This window comes from Chlorocebus sabaeus, chromosome 29, assembly GCF_047675955.1.
Source record: "Chlorocebus sabaeus isolate Y175 chromosome 29, mChlSab1.0.hap1, whole genome shotgun sequence".
NCBI classification, from domain to species: domain Eukaryota; kingdom Metazoa; phylum Chordata; class Mammalia; order Primates; family Cercopithecidae; genus Chlorocebus; species Chlorocebus sabaeus.
This window is the reverse complement of record NC_132932.1, coordinates 13,027,698-13,040,786: the sequence shown is the minus strand read 5'-3', so window position 1 is coordinate 13,040,786 and position 13,089 is coordinate 13,027,698.

Below are 13,089 nucleotides of genomic sequence, written 5' to 3'. Positions count from 1 at the left end.
CTAGCAGCCACTGTTTTATTTTTCTGCCTTTCTCTCGATTGACTTAATCACATATGTATAAAATCAGTCTATCAGGAGTAGGTACTCTGATTCTCTGTCTGCTGTTTTTAGTGAGCCCATTAGATAAGTGATCTTCAGAGTTGTTCAGGTGCAGGGCATTTGGAAGTCCCTGTATTGTTTGGGGGAGACTATGAAATATTGATACAGTTGTCTTCAGTGAACTATAAATAATTATTAGTTACATAACATAATATATGTTATGTATATAATACACGTTTGCAACCATGGGCAGATATAATGTGTCCATAAACAACAAATAAAAACCCAAATCCTTTCAAAATTCAAGTTTTTAAATGAATCATAATTGTATTCCTCCAAGTTTTAGAATCAACATTCATTTGCTGTATATTTATTTGTTTGATCTGTGAGTGCTCACACGAAGCAATAATGAGTGATAAATATTTAAGAAAAAAATACTGGAGAACAACTTACAACTGAGAACACTCTATTCGTCAACCATTACTCAATTTTGACAGCTTAATTGTCTTGTTTAGTAAAGTTTATTGAGTACTTAGGATGTGCCAGACACTACTAAGGGCTTTGCATGGCTATCCCATTAATCCTCATTACCACCCTAAGATATGGACATTTTTATAATTTTCATTGTACAGATGAGGAAATAGAGGCTTAGTGTCAAAGGTTAAATGCTTTCAAAAAGTAAATGTTTTCAAAAAGTAAAATCATGACTCTCATACTAACATAAAATGAACACAGGTCAGAGATTTGTTCGAACTCGTTAATTAACGAGAGAACCAGTAAGATGTTACTGAAACACATCTGCATTTCTATGGACAAGAACAATTTGCCTTACTATAAATTTTCTGTAATTTAGAGAATTGTAAAAGAGCTTTAAGTTAATGCAAGGTGGAGGTAACACAGAGGACACAAGAGCCAGAACACCTGGTTATCTTGTGTGCCCATTTCAAAGTCTTCCCCGGTTTTTCACAGGGTTAGGAAAGGTCACAGGAATAAGACGCAAACCCAGCCACACAGAGCTGGTATCCCTAACAACTGCTCTGTTGCTAGAAAGATTTAAGAACTATTAAGTTGATGCAAAAGTAATTGCAGTTTTTGCCACTGAAAGTAATGGCAAAAATCACAATTACTTTTGCATCAACCTAATACAAACCGAAAGAGAGATTATCAGCTCTTTTTTGGAGTTGCTTTTCCTCCTATTGTTTGATTTATTGATGTAACTATGTTTCTTCCATTTAAAAATGCTGCATCGCGTATGTTTAGGTTTTAGAAAATAAAAGGAACTCACTAAATGTGAGTATTGTATTAAATGCTTGAAGCCTGAGATCTCAGTTTAACAGCCACCACTTAAGGGAGATATTAGTAATTCCCATTATGCAGATGAACAAATAGGTTTATAGAGACACTCCAAGTTGCAAGGCTAGTGGAGTGGAGCTGTGATTGAAACCCATGTCCTTCCCATCCAGGACCCACCATCAGCTAGGAATGTGTTATTTTTCTATTTATTCTTTTTTTTTTCTTTTTTTCATATAAAACTTTAAGTTCTAGAGTACATGTGTACAACATGCAGGTTTGTTACATATGTATACATGTGCCATGTTGGTGTGCTGCACCCATTAACTCGTCATTTACATTAGGTATATCTCCTAATGCTATGCCTCCCTCCTCCCCTCACCCCACAACAGGCCCCAGTGTGTGATGTTCCCCTTCCTGTGACCAAGCGTTCTCATTGTTCAATTCCCACCTATGAGTGAGAACACGTGGTGTTTGTTTTTTTATCCTTGCAATAGTTTGCTGAGAATGATGGTTTCCAGCTTCATCCATGTCCCTACAAAGGACATTAACTCATCATTTTTTATGGCTGCATAATATTCCATGGTGTATATGTGCCACATTTTCTTAATCGAGTCTATCATTGATGGACATTTGGGTTGGTTCCAAGTCTTCGCTATGGTGAATAGTGCTGCAATAAACATATGTGTGCATGTGTCTTTACAGCAGCATGATTTATAATCCTTTGGGTATATACCCAGTAATGGGATGGCTGGGTCAAATGGTATTTCTAGTTCTATATCCCTGAGGAATTGCCACATTGTCTTCCACAATGGTTGAACTGGTTTACAGTCCCACCAACAGTGTAAAAGTGTTCCTATTTCTCCACATCCTCTCCAGCACCTGTTGTTTCCCAACTTTTTAATGATCACCATTCTAACTGGTGTGAGATGGTATCTCATTGTGGTTTTGATTTGCATTTCTCTGACGGCCAGTGATGATGAGCATTTTTTAATGTGTCTGTTGGCTGCATAAATGTCTTCTTTTGAGAAGTGTCTGTTCATATCCTTTGCCCACTTGTTGATGGGGTTGTTTGTTTTTTTCTTGTAAATTTGAGTTCTTTGTAGATTCTGGATATTAACCCTTTGTCAGATGAGTAGATTGCAAAAATTTTCTCCCATTCTGTAGGTTGCCTGTTCACTCTGATGGTAGTTTCTTTTGCTGTTCAGAAACTCTTTAGTTTAATGAGATCCCATTTGTCAATTTTGGCTTTTGTTGCTATTGCTTTTGGTGTTTTAGACATGAAGTCCTTGCCCATGCCTATGTCCTGAATGGTCTTGCCTAGGTTTTCTTCTAGGATTTTTATGGTTTTAGGTCTAACATTTAAGTCTTTAATGCATCTTGAATTAATTTTTGTATAAGGTGTAAGGAAGGGATCCAGTTTCAGCTTTCTATATATGGCTAGCCAGTTTTCCCAGCACCATTTGTTAAATAGGGAATCCTTTCCCCATTTCTTGTTTTTGTCAGGTTTGTCAAAGATCAGATGGTTGTAGATGTGTGGTGTTATTTCTGAGGGCTCTGTTCTAACAGAAAGAATTTGCACTGTCCCCACCTTCAGAAGGCTGCATCATTTGCCATGGGTTGCTGAATTGTGCTGAGGATTAGGGATAGAGCAAAGGAAGTAAGATCAGAAAGAAGCAATTTTTTTTTCCCTCTGTGCTCAGTGGACCCATATTTGTCTACATGTGGCAGCCCAAAGTGACAAAAGTGTTCCGGACGCAGCGCCTGACTTATGCCAATGTTCAGAAATTGAGTAGGGCCTTGATGTTGGAGTGGCAGTGTGCTTTTTCAGTTGTGTAGGAGCTGGATTGCTAGGACAGAGCAATTCTCTGAAGGTGTTAAGACTGCTCTCAAGGCTGGGTGAGGTGGCATACGCCTGTAATCCCAGCACTTTGGGAGGCCAAGGCAGGTGGATCACCTGAGGTCAGGAGTTTGAGACCAGCCTGGCCAATATGGCAAAATCCCCTCTCTACTAAAAATACAAAAATTAGCTGGACACAGTGGTGGGCATCTGTAGTCCCAGCTACTCAGGAGGCTGAGGCAGGAGAATCGCTTGAATTCAGGAGGTGGAGGTTGCAGTGAGCCGAGATTACGCCACTCCAGCCTGGGTGACAGAGCAAGACTCTGTCTCAAAACAAAAAAAAAAAAAAAGGGGGGGCCCTCAAAATGCTGCAGGCGACTGCATTTACTGCATCACATTAGCTGTTAGTTATCTGTCCGAAGAAACTAAGCAGTGTTTTCTAACACTCACTATACTGTAGCCATACCCTAGGACTGGCATTTGTGAACCCATACGTGGAGGCTTCCTTCAGGTTCTTCAAGCCTGACTCCATCCAAATGACCTGGATGCTTGGATACAAGGCAGTTTCATCAACAGCCCTCCAGAATTAATCAGAATTTCAGCAGGATGAGGGCTGAACACATCTCTTTTCAACATCCAAATATACTTGGGCTTTCCAGGTATAAACACTGTGTGCTGGATTCAGGCAGGCCAGAATGTGCATCCTGGCCACACTGCGTGATATTGGGCAAGCCAATTCAGCTCTTGAAGACCCGCTTTTCTCATTTGAAAAATGGGGATAATTATAGTTGTGGGGAGTGGAACGAGGTGATCCATGGGAGGCGTTGGCACTGGGCCCGGCACCGGCTATGTTCCCAGCCAATGTCAGCTATTAATGAATTTCATTGATTCTAAGATGCTCTTTTTTTGCAGTCTACTTCTAAAAACTGATGGCATGTCATGGTCTCAATGGTAGCATTTTCCCCCTTCTTAGGATCTCGAAGACAATGGTGCACCTTACAATAGATGGTGTCTAGACTTAGTGAAATACAGGGTGTGTAAATGTCCCTGGGGTGCAGTATTGATGACCACAGGGCCTCGTGGAGGAGTGCTGGAACTTTGGAAATGTCAAGTCTGCCTGAGCTGTGTCCATCTCTCCAGTGTTCTGTGCACACAGGAGTAAGTCAAAGAGAAGCTGAGTAAACAAGATGGGTGGGTCTGCCCCTCTTGGGTAGGGTCTTCACAATTGCAGGTGCACTTGCTCAGGCTCATTCTCTCAGGTGTTGCTCAGGTTTTCTTTCCAGGCCAGGGCAGCTGAACTGGGTAGTATGGGTGGGGTGAGGGCTTTGCTCATCTTGTTCAAGGTCCTCCTCAACAAGTTGATCCCCAAGCTTGCTTGGACCACTTGGCTTCAACAGGTTCCATTATCCTTTTCCTTTGGGTGCCCTTTCAGGGAATGATTTTGAAATGGTACCCAGGGTCCCGAAGGACACAGCAATATTCCTAATACCAGCTTGACCCAAGAGGGCAGATAAGGAAGACATTACCCCTGCTCCCCACCAACCACCTCTGCCTCACTCTTTTTCCATTCAGCCACACGATCATGACGGGACTTGGCAGCAAGACAGCCGTGGGGAAAGGTTTGCTTCTGGTTTTTAGTTTTAAGGTGATCTTATAGGAAGGAATCGGTGTAATGAATGGTTTGCTTCCTTTGAAAAAGAACCATCTGGGTTCAGATTTCATATTTACTATTTTAAACCCTTTCAATTAGACCCTTGGGGTTTCCCAGGCCTGCCTGGGGGAGTCTTTCTCCAAACTTCCTTTCCTTTCTTTCCCAAACCCTGGGACAAATGTTTGTTTTTCTCACAAATTCATCAAGGCCCAAGGCCTTCAGAAAGTACTGAAGCGCTGGGCTTTGACATGGGAAGCTGGAGCCTGTCTGGGGAGCGTTTAGCCGGAGAACAGTACTTGGCAGGCTTGCTTCCTGCCCCATGCTGCCATTCACTGTGGACAGCTTGGGGGTGGGGACGGTGCGGGGGTGGGGGTGCTTGGCACATTTGCCGAACCCACTGGAAGCCCTCAGTTTGGAGAGGGAAAGGGACTTTCTCATGGATTTCCCGCTCCAAGAGCATCAATCAGCCTCAGAGCAACACTAGTGAGAAAAGGAGTTGTTTATAGCAGGAAAAGTGATTACAAAGGCCACCCGCTCACTTTGTATCTTTTGTTCCTATTGGCGCCTTGACCAGAATTCTGGGGCAGTCCTCATGCAGCCTTTGCCTGCCTGGGTCTGTGGATCCTGGAGGTCGAGGAGGAAGGGAAAGGATGCCCAGAGGAGCAGGGAGAAGCCTGGCTCTGGAGTCTATGCTGTGTCCCATCTCCCTCCCTTCCCTCCCTCCCTCCCTTCCTTCCCTCCCTCCCTCCCTTCCTTCCCTCCTTTCCTTCCTTCCTTCCTTCCTTCCTTCCTTCCTTCCTTCCTTCCTTCCTTCCTTCCTTCTTTCCTTCCTTCCTTCCTTCCTTCCTTCTTCCTTCCTTCCTCCCTCCCTCCCTCCCTCCTTCCCTTCCTTCCTTCCTTCCTTCCTTCCTTCCTTCCTTCCTTCCTTCCTTCCTTCCTTCCTTCCTTCCTTCCTTCCTTCCTTCCTTTCAGACGGAGTCTCGCTCTGTCACCCACTCGGCTCACTGCAAGCTCCGCCTCCCGGGTTCACGCCATTCTCCTGCCTCAGCCTGCTGAGTAGCTGGGACTACAGGCGCCCGCCACCACGCCGGGCTAATTTTTTGTGTTTTTTTTAGTAGAGACGGGGTTTCACTGTGTTAGCCAGGATGGTCTCCATCTCCTGACCTTGTGATCTGCCCGCCTCGGCCTCCCAAAGTGCTGGGATTACAGGTGCAAGCCACCGCACCAGGCATGTGAAACTAAAATAAGGTGTCAAGGTATGTTGGGCACTTGATTGGCAATTCATACTATTACTCCTGACCTGCCTTTCCCCCTTTTCTCTTGCCTCAGAGGGTAGGATCCATACCTTACACGACTTAAACATGAGTTTTGAAAGGGTAGTTGAAGTAGAGGAATGAGAATGAGGAAAATGAGAAGGAAAAAAATGTCATTTTCCTCCACATTTACTCCCTCCCACCGCACCTTCAAACCCGTTTACATTTCACAAACGTTACTGGCCAGAAGATGCACATCTGTGCCTGGAGACCGTTTCCTCTCCTGAAGCCAGCCTCTGATGGAAGCCTCCGCCCTGCTGGTTGGTGGTTTTGCTCAGCTGAGCTGTGGACTGGGGGGTTAGAGGACCCTTGCCAAAGTGAAGAGTTTTATCTGCCTTCCTGACAGCTGTGAGAAATTCTGATTGACAAGAGGGCAGATTCAACACAGGGGGTTGTGGGAGACAGGTCCCCATGTGTCAGTTTTGAGAGGCCCTACTGGTGTCTGGTAGATTTCATTTCTGTATTGGAAAGTGCTTTTTTTAATATGGAATTGAGAATATTCAAGGATGTAGCAAGGGACAGTTGCTCCAGGGCAGAAAATGGGCTATATAAAAATGCTCTCCCAGCTGCAGGGTGGAATGCGTGGACTTGACCCTAATACGAATAATTGAATTTATAGGAAGAACATTGCCCTGTGAATAGCTCTTGGAAGCTGCTGGGGCAGAAACACACAGGGTTTCTAACATGCAAATGAGGCTGAGTACGAAGCCCCAGAATAAAAAACCCATCCATCCATCATTTTATTAACAGGTGGGTTCCTAGACTGATTTTGAAATTTATCAGTACGCAAATTAATTATGCTCTTAAAAGGTGATCAGAAGCATCCATAGGTGTCTTTGACCTTTGACAAGGAATACGTTGCTGTGGGTCTAATTGTCAGAATAATTGTTTTCTCCCCTGCGAATGACTGGCGGCAAGTGCAGCTCTGTGCATTGGTGTGCTTTTAATTATCTACAGGATCTGAGGATGGGGATTTTGTGGGATATGCTTGTATAAAACAGTTAAGCTTTTGTAGTTAAAAATACCAATAATTCTTCCTGGCTGGATTCATTTATTTTAAACAAATTATGGTGGCTGGATATAGGCATAGGGCTCAGGTGCTCCAAGAGGGATATTTACCCTCATGATGTGTGGGTTTTGTCTTCATTTGTCTGAGTGATATTAACAACAATACACAACCTTTCTCCAACTGCACTTGCTGCTTGTAAGCAAGGTTTTTGTGGGCATTGTTGTAATAATCGGGCAAGACATTTCAAAATATAGGCTAAAGGCCAAAACAGAGCAATTTAAGAAAATAAATCCATGTTGCGGAAATGAAATCCATTTGGGCTAAAAATGAAGGGTGTGTGTTACAGTGAAAACAAGATGGGTAACAAACTCAGAATCACTTGAATTTATCCAGCACTTCCTCCATTCATTTGGTAAATTATTGGTGACAATGAACATGTGCTAAGCTAGGGTCTGGCTATATATGGTAAACTGCTGTCCTGGAAATAGCAATATAATTGTACAGATGGCTGAGAAGCTGAAGGGCAGGGTGCAAAGAAAGGGTAATACAGATGGGTGGAGGTGGTCAGAAAAGGGATCCCCGGATGAGTAGGAATTAACTAGATAAAGTGTGTTTTTGTGTGTGCGTGGTGCTGGTGTAGGTGATGATAAAGTGAGGATGGTGTATTTGAGGTTCTGAGGTGGAAAGGTGATTGGTATATGTATTAGTTTGTTAAGGCTGCCATAAGGAAGTACCACAGACTGGGTTGCTTCAACCACAGAAATGGACTGTCCCACGGTTCTGGAGGCTGCAAGTTGACATCACGATGTCATCAGGGTTGATTACTTCTGAGGCCTCTCTTTTTGGTGTGCAGGTGGGTGTATTTTCCTTCTGTGTTCACATGGTCTTCCCTCTGTATGTGTCTGTGTCCAAATTTCCTCTTCTTGTAAGAACATCAGTCATATTAAATTTGGACCCATCTTGAACTCTTCATTTTAACTCAATTACCTCTTTAAAGGCCCTCTTTCCAAATCCAGTCACATTCTAGGGTACTAAAGGGTTAGGGCTTCTACATATGGATCTTGAGGGGACACGATTCAATCCATAACCCTCTATAAGAAAACCGAATGCAAATTTTCAAGATTCAAAATTGTGTGCTAATTATAAACATAATTCTTGATGGAGGTTATAGAGTTTAAAGAAATTTAATTCTATCCACTGGTAATTTTTATGAATGGGTTTCAAATCTTAACTCTACTGGAGAAATGCTGGAAAGAAAAAGAGCCTTAAGATGTCCTCATCTTACTCAGAGAAATGCAAACTTTGGTAATTAGATTAATTAAGATGAAAATTTTCTTTATAAAACTTGAAAGAATATGGGGGTGCAGTACGAATTTGCACTACTTGAAAGAACAGGCGGGTGCACCTACAAATTCGCACTACAAATTCCCACTACTTTGGGAATATGCTAAATGCCACTGAATAACTTTAAAATGGCTAGTTTTACGTTATGTGACTTTCACCTCAATGAAACAAAACAAACAAACAAACAAGCAGCCCAAAAAACTTAAAAGCAGCCACTGGTAGAACTCTTAAAAGGATTTAAAGTCTACAACCCTGGAGTACTTAAAGTCTACAACCCTAGAGTAGATTAAAAAACAAAATGTAGGCCGGGCGCAGTGACTCACGCCTGTAATTCCAGCATTTTGGGAGGCCAAGGCGAGCAGATCACCTGAGGTCAGGAGTTCGAGACCAGCCTGACCAATATGATGAAACCCCATCTCTATTAAAAATACAAAAATTAGCTGGGCGTGGTGGCATGCACCTGTAATCCCAGCTACTCAGGAGGCTGAGACAGGAGAATCTCTTGAACCCAGGAGACGGAGGTTGCAGTGAGCCAAGATTGCACCATTGCACTCCAGCCTGGGCAACAAGAGTGAAACTCTGTCTCAAAAAAAAAAAAAAAAAAAAAAAAAAGTAGCTCATAAAAGGAAATGAAAGGAAATAGATACAGCAGGAAAGACTTAAAGAGCCAAAATGCACAAAAGTTACAACAGGCATGAAACAACTTATCAGTCAAGACAATAAATATAAATGATTGAAACTCTTTTACAGAGGCTTTTGAATTGTATTTAAAAACCAGCAATTTATTTTCTGTTAACAAGGAATACATCTAAACTAAAATGTGGCAAGATTGAAAATAAAATAAACTAACATTGAATAAGCAAGCACAGATTCCAGGAAAGCAGGGTTAGCAATGTTACTTTCCAAGAAGTGATCTTCATGGTAAAAAAAACATTACATGGAAAACACGGAGTCATTTCATATGGACAATGTGTATATTTTATAATATATGTACTTTTTGAGTGTGTATAATGTGCCAATTACTATGTGAGGCACTTGTCCTGTATTATTTCTGGAAAGTCATGAGGTAGGAGTTATCTTGTTTTAATCCCTGTTTCAGAGGAAGGGGAACTAAGGACTGGAGTATCTATCTCATAACTAATCAAAGGCAGATCAGGAATCTGCACTGGAGTCTGGTGCTTGGCCAATACACTCTCCATCGTGCACACAACAGATGGGCAAAATATAGATTCATCTAATGTTCGAAATGCAAGGAGAAGTTAATGGTAAAGTAGCATAATGGTTTTAACAATCTTTATCAACCTTTGCCAGAAACGGTTAAAAGATAAATTGCCATGAAGAAAATGTCAAGAGATCCCAAATTTATTGTAGAAACTGCACAAGCCATGTTCTGTAACTCTAGTGCTATAAATATTGAAACTAATAGCAAAAATTAAACAAAAAACCATACAATCACTTAAGAAGTAAAATAATAAAATGTCCAAACCCTCCAAAATCCAAATTCATTTTCTTAATAGTTTGGTTAGAAAATATTAAAAAGATGATACTTGTATCAAACACATAAAATGTAGCTAAAGTTGTACTTAGAGGCAAATGAATTCATTTTTTAAACAAAGAATACAAATGAATGAAGGAAGTGGTAACTTCAAGAAAATAGGTAAAAGAACAAGAAGAATACCAATCAAAGAGTGGGAAAGAAATTATAATTGCAGCATAAATTCTGATTTAAAAAACAGAAAACCCTCAGTGTAGTTAATAAAATAAATCTAAGAGCTGGTTTTCTGGTTGAGTTTTTGAAAAACTTAACAGAAAAAGAGAAAACAGAAAATCAGAAAAATAAGCAACTCTAATCACAGATTTGGAGTACATTTTCAAACTATAAGAGAATAAATACTACAGGAAAAGTATTTTTCACAAGAGAAAAGTTTCAGTGAAATGGATATTTTACTGAGAAAATTAAAAATTGATCTAAGAAGGAATAAAAACTGCAAACAAATAAAAGTATATGGAAGAAATATAAAAATAGTTGAAGCATTTATTTTAAAATTTATCACAAATCCAGACAAGTTTCTGGTGAGTTATTTTAAACTGTTAAGGAAGAGCTCATTTCTTTGGTGAAAAAATCATGGAAAAAACCCAATTTTATAAAACTGGCTGAATCCTGATCTTAAAACTTCTCACTGTAGCACAAACAGAAAAATTATAAATAAATATGCCACATGGATATGAATCCAAAATTTAAAGTCATGAAGGCAAGATTCAAAGCTGGGATTTATGTAAATAATTCAAGGACAGTTTTGCATGAAGAGATTTTTCTGATCAGTTTCACCATTAAGGCCAAAAACAACTTGGTGTCAGTCGATGCTGAAATATAATGGATAAAACTCAACACCCACACTTACAATTTTAAAAGGCTATTACCACAAAATATACTAAAATTAATAGCTTTGCCATCTATAAGAAAGAAAATAATGGAAACCATGATGGGGGAAAAGATTACATTAAAATAGCAAGAAAGATCACACAATACCTAGGAGTAATGCTGCCAAGAAACGTATGGAGGCTTTATGATAAAAACTCCCAAATTTTATTGAGAGATATAAAAGAAAATTCAAATGATGGGGAGATGGATCATTCTATATGACTTAATGATTTAAAGATGTTAATTTGCCCCAAGTTAACTTATGACTTTCCTAAGTCTCATTCAAAATTCCCAATCTGAATTGGAATTTTTTTGCGGGAACTGACAAAATGCATCTATATAGTACATAGACTATGAGGGGGATGAGAATAAAAAAATGATGACCAGATATGTAAAATGGGTAAGGCTGCAATGATCAAACCAGTACACCTATGAGTGACAGACAGAGCAGTTAGTCCTTAAACTCAAGTCTACATAAAAGCTTCGTGTATAAACAAGGATCATCAGACAGGGGGGCAATAGATGGAAACTTTCAACATTGGGGAAAAATCAAGCCAGAGCCTCTTCTTACTTCAAACACCAAAATAAATTCCAGATGGAGTCAACATTTAAATGCAAAAATATTCTGCTGCACTAGTAATCAAGCAAATGTAAATTAAAATAAAATGTCACTTTTTTCTGTTTATTGGCAAAGGTTTTTTAAAAAAACATTTGATTTTGGAAGAGTGTGGTGAAGAAGGCACTTCGCAGACTCCTGGTAGGGACTTAAAAGGATTTGCTCTTCTTAAGAGTGGCACTTACTAAAAATCTCAAAAATGTTCAAACTCTCTGACCTACAAATTCCAAGTCTTGGCATCCCAGGGAAAGATAGATGGATAGATAGATATGGACACAAAGATTACATACAAGTATTTTTATATCAGTCATTTTTAAAATAATGTAGGTCCGATAATTAGGATTTGTTAAATATCATATAGTTCCCATGATAAAATATTTTGTAGTCAATAAATAAAAAATTTAAAGGCTATTTAACGACGTAGTGAGATACATATGACATAATGTTACATAATAGGGATGATATAAACTACATACATATGTATAAAAGTATATGCGTATATATATAAAACAAACTCAATTTTATTAAAAATATATAAAGCATAGAAAGAAATACAGGAAAATGTTAGCAGTGCCATCCCTGTGTGTGATTATAGAGATTTTATGTTTGTATTTTTATTTATTTTAAAAATTTTCTAAATTGATAATACGTTTTTTGTGAATAGAAAAATAATTATCTTAAAAAATAGTCCCATCAGATAAAACAATGTAAAAGGCTTAAAGCTAAAAAATGAAGTAAAAAGGCCAGGCAGAGTGGCTCACACCTGTAATCTCAGCACTTTGGGAGGTTGAGGTGGGAGTAACGTTTGAGCCCAGGAGTTCAAGACCAGCCTGGGCAACATAGTAAGACTCTGTCTCTACAAAAATATAAAAATTAGCCAGGCGTGGTGGTGCACACCTGTGGTCCCAGCTACTTGGGAGGCTGAGGTGGAAGGATGACTGGAGCCCAGAAGGTCAAAGCTGCAGTGAGCAGAGATTGTACCTGGATGACAGAGTGAGACTCTGTCTCGAGCAAACAAACAAAAACAAACAAACAAACAACAAACAAAAAGAGAAATAGAAAAAGTGGAATGCTTCTTCAGAAATGGGGTAAGATTTTGAAGGTATGTAGAATTGGAAAACTCATAAATGTAATTGATCACAAATGTGATGCTCAAAACTTAAAGGCTGATTATCTAAAAGTCAAAACCAAATTTAAAAAGTATCAATAAGCTGAAAAAAACACAATAAAGCTGACATCTCACAATAAATAAGAAAAAACAGCTCACCTCTAAACATAAAAATGGGCCAAGTACATTAACAGATAATTTAATAGAAGAAAAAAGTCAAACTGTGTAGTAAACATAAGAAAAAAATGAAAGAAATGCATGTTTAAACTACACAAAATTATTATATCTTTAAAAATTATTTAAAGATATGGCAAGTGTTCACAACATAATATTGAGAATGAAGGAGTGAATGCACTTGTGCTCAATTTTATGAAAAATAAAGGAAAGACAAAGGGAAGGAAGGAAATACATCAGATATGCTAACAAATGGCTATTTCTAGGTAGGTCAATTAGAGAA